The sequence below is a fragment of the Ixodes scapularis genome, unplaced genomic scaffold (genome assembly GCF_016920785.2).
Source record: "Ixodes scapularis isolate PalLabHiFi unplaced genomic scaffold, ASM1692078v2 PGA_scaffold9__187_contigs__length_104089568, whole genome shotgun sequence".
Taxonomy (NCBI): Eukaryota; Metazoa; Arthropoda; class Arachnida; order Ixodida; family Ixodidae; genus Ixodes; species Ixodes scapularis.
Window position 1 is genome coordinate 78,139,784 of NW_024609884.1, and position 6,000 is coordinate 78,145,783.

The following is a 6,000-nucleotide window of genomic DNA, read 5'->3' on the forward strand; positions in this document are numbered from 1 at the left end:
AATAATAATAATTTTTTATTTCACGTATCTCATAACAACGTACAAGATATAATAATAATAATAATAATAATATTTTATTGACCAATCAAAAAACAGGTGTTAGCGGGTCCGTCAAAGCGTATACAACCCCAAAACACAAAACGGTCCTTTTAAAGACCACTCAAATGCTGTAAAATCGGATACTTGTCCTTGTACATTCCTCACCTCCCGTGTCTCATTTTGTTGGCGTGGTTTTGTGCTTTGTTACTTCAAAGCATTGTTAAAGGCTTTTCGAGGTATTTAAAGTATGTTGCTTGTATTCCACTGTGCCACGAATCACCCGTATAGAGTTTTTCCTCACTCCAAAAAAGTTTCCATTCGCCCTGCAGTGGTTAAATTGCCCATCTATACAGCGGAGACATCAGATACCATTTTAGCTTCTCTCTGTCTAAACATCTATGTAATAAATCGGACTGAGGGCAAATGAAGTACTCTCATATTCGAGTAAGAAGACATGCCGTTGGGGCCATATGCCAAAGGGGGAGTAGTGTTCCCCGTTGTGGATGTTCACTTTAAGTGTTGAAGTTTTGTTATAAGCACAAAAAAAAAAAGAAAAAAACAACTTAATCTAGAATAATAAAAAAAAAAAAACAAGAAAAACAAAGACTGTTTCGTCTTCGGGCGTCAACGGCTCCTGGCAGGGGATTTCAACGTGCACCACCTGAACGGGGGTACTCCACGGCGAACGGCTCCAAGAGGCAGCAGAGATGGCGCACCCGACTTTGACAAACGACCTCACCTACCCGACGCGCCACGGGCTACACGAGAGTCAGGGGCTGTGTTCCAAATCTTACCCAAATGGATCCGAGTTATTCCGGCGGGTCGTGTCACGTGACAACACAGATTGAAAAGCGCTGGACGCGGGTAGGTTTCGGAACGCCAGGGTACAAAACCCTTACCCTGGAGTAAGATCGAGTAAATTTAGGAACATGGCCAGAGGGGCACTATCCTGGACCAGACCTGGGTGGACTCGAGCCTGGTGATCGACTTGCGGTGCGAACCGGACCTTATGGGATCCGACCATTACCCATCTGGTTGCCGCTCGCGACAGGCAGCAGAGCCGGGCAGATAAGCTCAACTCGGGTCATCGAGTGGGACGCCTTCCGGAAGGCAGTGCAGTGTGAAAAGATGCGGTTCCCGTGACCGCGTGCGCGTGTGCGTGCGTGCGTGCGTGTGCGTGCGTGGGTGTGCGTGCGTGCGTGCGTGCGTGTGCGTGCGTGCGTGCGTGCGTGCGTGCGTGCGTGCGTGCGTGCGTGCGTGCGTGCGTGCGTGCGTGCGTGTGTGTGTGTGTGTGGGGGGGGGGGGGGGGGGAGGGCTCGGGCTTGGGCTCAGGCTCGGGCTGAGAGCGGCAAAAGAAACGAGGAAACGTCCGAAGGTTTTCCGAGTTTTTTTTTTTTTTCTTTTTCTTATCCTGCCGAGACCCTTTTTCGAACCGAGTGGCAGCCGCCGGCATTGCCATGCATCTCAGCATGACAAGAGAAGAAGCCATGGAGAAGGATGCATCGTCTTCAAACGCGCCAACGCTTTTGGCCACCGATGACGGAGCCGCGCTTGTCCAACAGACAGGGGATGCCATTTCTGCCTTCTTTGCCTCACCTTTGGGAGCTGCCCTAGTTCCAATCGTCGATGCAAAGGCCGGTCTCGCCCCACACGGCCAGCAGTCTCAGCAGTCCCTGTCGCAGAACTCTGAACGCAATCTTTTCGAACGTCAGCAGTGTCTCGAACATCCAAAGACGCGCCAAGAGGTCGCATCCAGCACCGCCGGAGACCTCGCCCTGCTTCCGCCGGAGGTATGGCGTCTACGGGAATTATTTCTACCAGAGCCACCGACGCGATCCGACTACCCCTGGCGGAGCCCCCACCGCCCACTCCCGGAGCGAGGGTCCGTCAGGCCTACGACTTTCTGCGCGACCTCGCCCAGAACACCAGAAGTTTGTCCACGAGATATGTCCACGAGATCCAGCATTTCCACCCTTATCGATTTTACTGCGGTATGCCATGCTCCCCGAACACCAGTACCTCATTTTCGATAAACTGGAACTCTTCCACGTCGTCGCGAGAGGGAACTGGAGGGCAACTATCCTATCCCAGACATCCAGGCTCGAGTCCGAGGTTTTAGGAAAGCTCCCCGACCAGTTACCCAACCAGCCTCGACGCGGACGCCGCACGTCTCGTGCTCCCGCGAACACCAGCTACCATCCAGGCACCAAGTCCAAGAGGCCCTCTAATGCTGAGTAAGTCCAGCAGCTACCCTGGGTCTTCGAGAACGTGCCGTTATCGACGGCACGGTCGTCTCCTCGACGCTTTTGGACGTTTTCTCGGTCTAGGACGTTCTCGCCCATGCATTTGGTAGGCTAGCGTCTCGGCCAACCTTGCCCGTGCTTGATCTTGGACCGAAGAAAACGACCCATTGGATCCGGACTCGACGGCCACCGGAGCCGAGCGAATCCTGGATTGGCTCAGCAGGAGCGACATTGTCATCGAGCCCCACGCCGATGACGACTCCTTCGACTTCACAATGGCGAGGAGTAAAACCACACCAACACAAAGGAACACTTCAGACAAACAAAGCGGCGTCGAAGACTCCGAGTCGGACCAGGGTAGCACTGCTTACAAATGGAAAGCGACGGGACCTCCGCCGCCAGTCCTCCCGACCCACCAGGCACCACAAGCCGACTAAGCACTGTTTAGTGAGGCATGTCGTTTTCACGGGCAGCCCGTGAAGCACGAAGGCTTCTTGCTGGTGGTATTATCAAACGCTCCTGACGTGGTCCGTACCTCCACCACGTCTTCCACGTATCCAAGTCAGCCACCGAGTCCCGCTTTGTTTTAGACTGCGCAGCACTTACTCCTTACCTCCAGGCACCTCAGTTCTGCCTTACTGCGCTACTCCAGGTCATCAAAGTAAACCCACTCCCGCCCCAAGCGTATATGGTGAAGGTCGACCTTGCCGAGGCCTTTTACCATATCACGCTTCATCCCTCCTCCCGTAACCTGACCACATTTAGAGTAGGCCGCCGTTACTTTTTTTTTTTTGCCGTATGCCCTTCGTGATACGCCCGGCTCCGTTTTACATGCAGCTCTTGGCAACAGCCATTGCCAGGAAAATGCGCTCGCGTGGACTCTGGGCTTGGTCTCACTTAGACAACTTCTTGTGCGCCCATCCCGACCCAGACAAGTTGGCGTCTACGGTGCGCCTTTTCGTGGAGGACTTGCTGCGGTCGGGATTTCGCTTCAACCTAAGCGACACGAACAGAGACCACGTGACGCACGGGTTTTTATTGGGTTCAGGTTCGACACAGTCGATGACGCCATTTCACCAGAACGGCTCCGAACCATTCCTCGTGACCTTCGCTTGCTGGAGCGCCCGCTTCCCCTCAAGGCGCTCCAGGAGGCGGCGGGCTACTTGGTATTTTACTTTTCTCTCTATGGCTCTGGGTTTTTTTCTTCTTCGTCCCCTGTTTGACAAAGTTTCAGACTTAATTCCTCTTTCATTTAACTGGCTTCCCTTTCTTCTGCGTGTTTGGCCGACTAAGCCGCACTGCCAACCGCTCCCCTTCCCATCGCTACCCAACAGCGCATGAGCACATGGCACCGGAGTCGGTTACGTCGTAGATGTTGGGAACTGTCCGCAGGCAATCATCGCCCCTCTGCCGAGGCTAATATACGTCCGGGAAGGACTCGCCGTGCTGTAATGCGCGTGTATTGTCCGAGAAAGGGACTCATCTACACACAGACAACAGAGCTTTGGCTCTCGCGCTGCGCCGCGGCCATGGACGAGCTTTGCCTTGGGCTATTGTCAATGTAATTTTTCTTCATTTATTAATTTATTCAGACTTATTGAAAAACTTCGGGAAACCCCTTGGACGTTTCTTTCGCCCAGCACGAGAAGGCAAAGATGTCTCGCGCCGAGAGTGCGTGGACTCGATGCATGGCCCGCCGGCTTGCCATCGCGTGTCAAGCGCGCAACGGCAGGTCGGCGGGGCTTGTAACCGACGGTACCCATTTTATTGACATATCTTTATTAAGAAAAAGAAGAGAGACGGCACTGGCAATAGCCCAAGGCAAAGCTCGTCCATGGCCGCGATACAGCGCTAGAACCAAAGCTGTGTTGTCCGTGTGTAGAAGAATCCCCTTCACGTCAATGCACGCTCACCAGAACACGGCGAGCCCTTCCCAGAGATATATTGGCCTCGGCAGAGGGGCTATGACTACCTGCGCACAGTCCCCTACAAGTACTCCAAAACCGAGGCATCTGCCCATGTGCTGTCGGGTAGCGGTTGAAGGTGGAGCGATGGGCACTGCGCAAAGTCGACCAAACACGCAGAAGAAGGGGAAGTCAATTGGGTAAAAGAGGAATTTGGTCTGAAACTCTGTCAAACGGGTGGGCGAAGAAGAAAAAATCCAGAGCCATAAAGAGAAGTGTAAAATGCCAAGTAGCCCGCGGCTCGTATAACAAATATAATATAATATATTATAATATGATATAATATAAGCACACCCGACCGGACATTGGGAGGCCCAGTCCGTCGTTTATTTTGGCTATCAGCGATTTCGTACAACATTGATTCATTCGATGAAGTACTGTTTATTCATCTGAATATTTTTCATATATATATATCAGTGTGTCGAACCGAAAAAAATACGGGTTCGGTTACGGTTCAGGTTCAGGTAAATTTATTTTGTTCCGGTTCAGTTCCGGTTCGATTAATTCGATCCGCGAACCGGTTCGGAAATTATAAACGACAAATTGCAACATCAAAATAAATTACAAATAAAACATCTGAAATCAGCACATACGAAACGGGATACATCGTAGTTTAAGGCTCAGGGATTTCTACTAGGAATGGTTTCTTTATGTTCACTCAAAGGTTACCTCACAGACGTTTACGCATTCGGACTTCATCTAATTGGGTCCGACGCAGTAGCTGTAAAATCCGCGACCTCCTTACAAACCCACTTACAAGTAGAACTCGCTAACTATCCCGCCACCTCGGCGTGTAAGCAATTGAAGGAACAGTGGGGAGAAAATACAGCTTTCTTTATTTCAACTAGCCTTCGGTAACTCAAATTAGACCCTTAAAGAAGTTTTCATTAAACACGGAATATGAAAAACACTTCACCGAACGCAACGCCAGAAGGACGTAATAGGATAAATATTAAAATAGAAGAGTTCGCTGTCTCACAAATGTGTTAGCTTCTAAGTGCCTATACGAAACTGGATGCATTATTATCAAACTCCACAGCCTTTTCTTTTCTCATTCCGATGGAAGCAAGCTTCAAGAACTTGCGCGTTCTAGAAACGTGTTATGAAATGAGCACACAGCAGCATTTAGGATTTACGAGATTGTAGGAAAATGAAATCCCGTGACGCGATTTTTTTTTTTTTTTTGCACAGCCTTCCAATTTTCTTTCTTCCGTGCAAGCCGCGACCAGCGCAATACTGGTTCCTATGTCAAGATTCATGGATGCAGCGTTTGTCAAGATTCATGGATGCAGCGTTTATATTCCTAAGACTGAGTGGAGAAGAACAATATGTAAGCGAGGTGTGTGTCACTTGACGGCACTTAAAAAAGAAATGGCATTGATAGCACATTCATTGTCAACAGCGCGTGGCCGAACCGTTTTGACATGAGCCGGTAACCGTTATTTTTTTTCCGGTTCAGTTCCGGTTCGGGTTCATCGCGATAACAATATAACGGTTCGGGTTCAGTTCCGGAAAAAATTCCGGTTCGGTTCCGGTTCGGTTCGGTTCCGGTTCGACACCCTGATATATATATATATATATATATATATATATATATATATATAACGGTACGTCCGCACTTTATTTGCAGTTTTTGCGTCCGCACCTTTTTTTTTCTTTTTTCTTTTATGTAAATTCAGCATATTTTTACAGCTTTCTGTGTTGTTATCGTGTTGTTCGTTCCTCTCCTTAGTCTTCCTTGTTTTGGGCTATTG

At 49.9% G+C, this 6,000-nt stretch overlaps 1 pseudogene; it reads left to right on the plus strand.

Moving 5' to 3' along the window:
• The first annotated feature begins 2,736 nt into the window (after positions 1–2,736).
• LOC115316505 lies at positions 2,737–3,475 on the plus strand (annotated as a pseudogene).
• Positions 3,476–6,000: the final 2,525 nt, after the last annotated feature.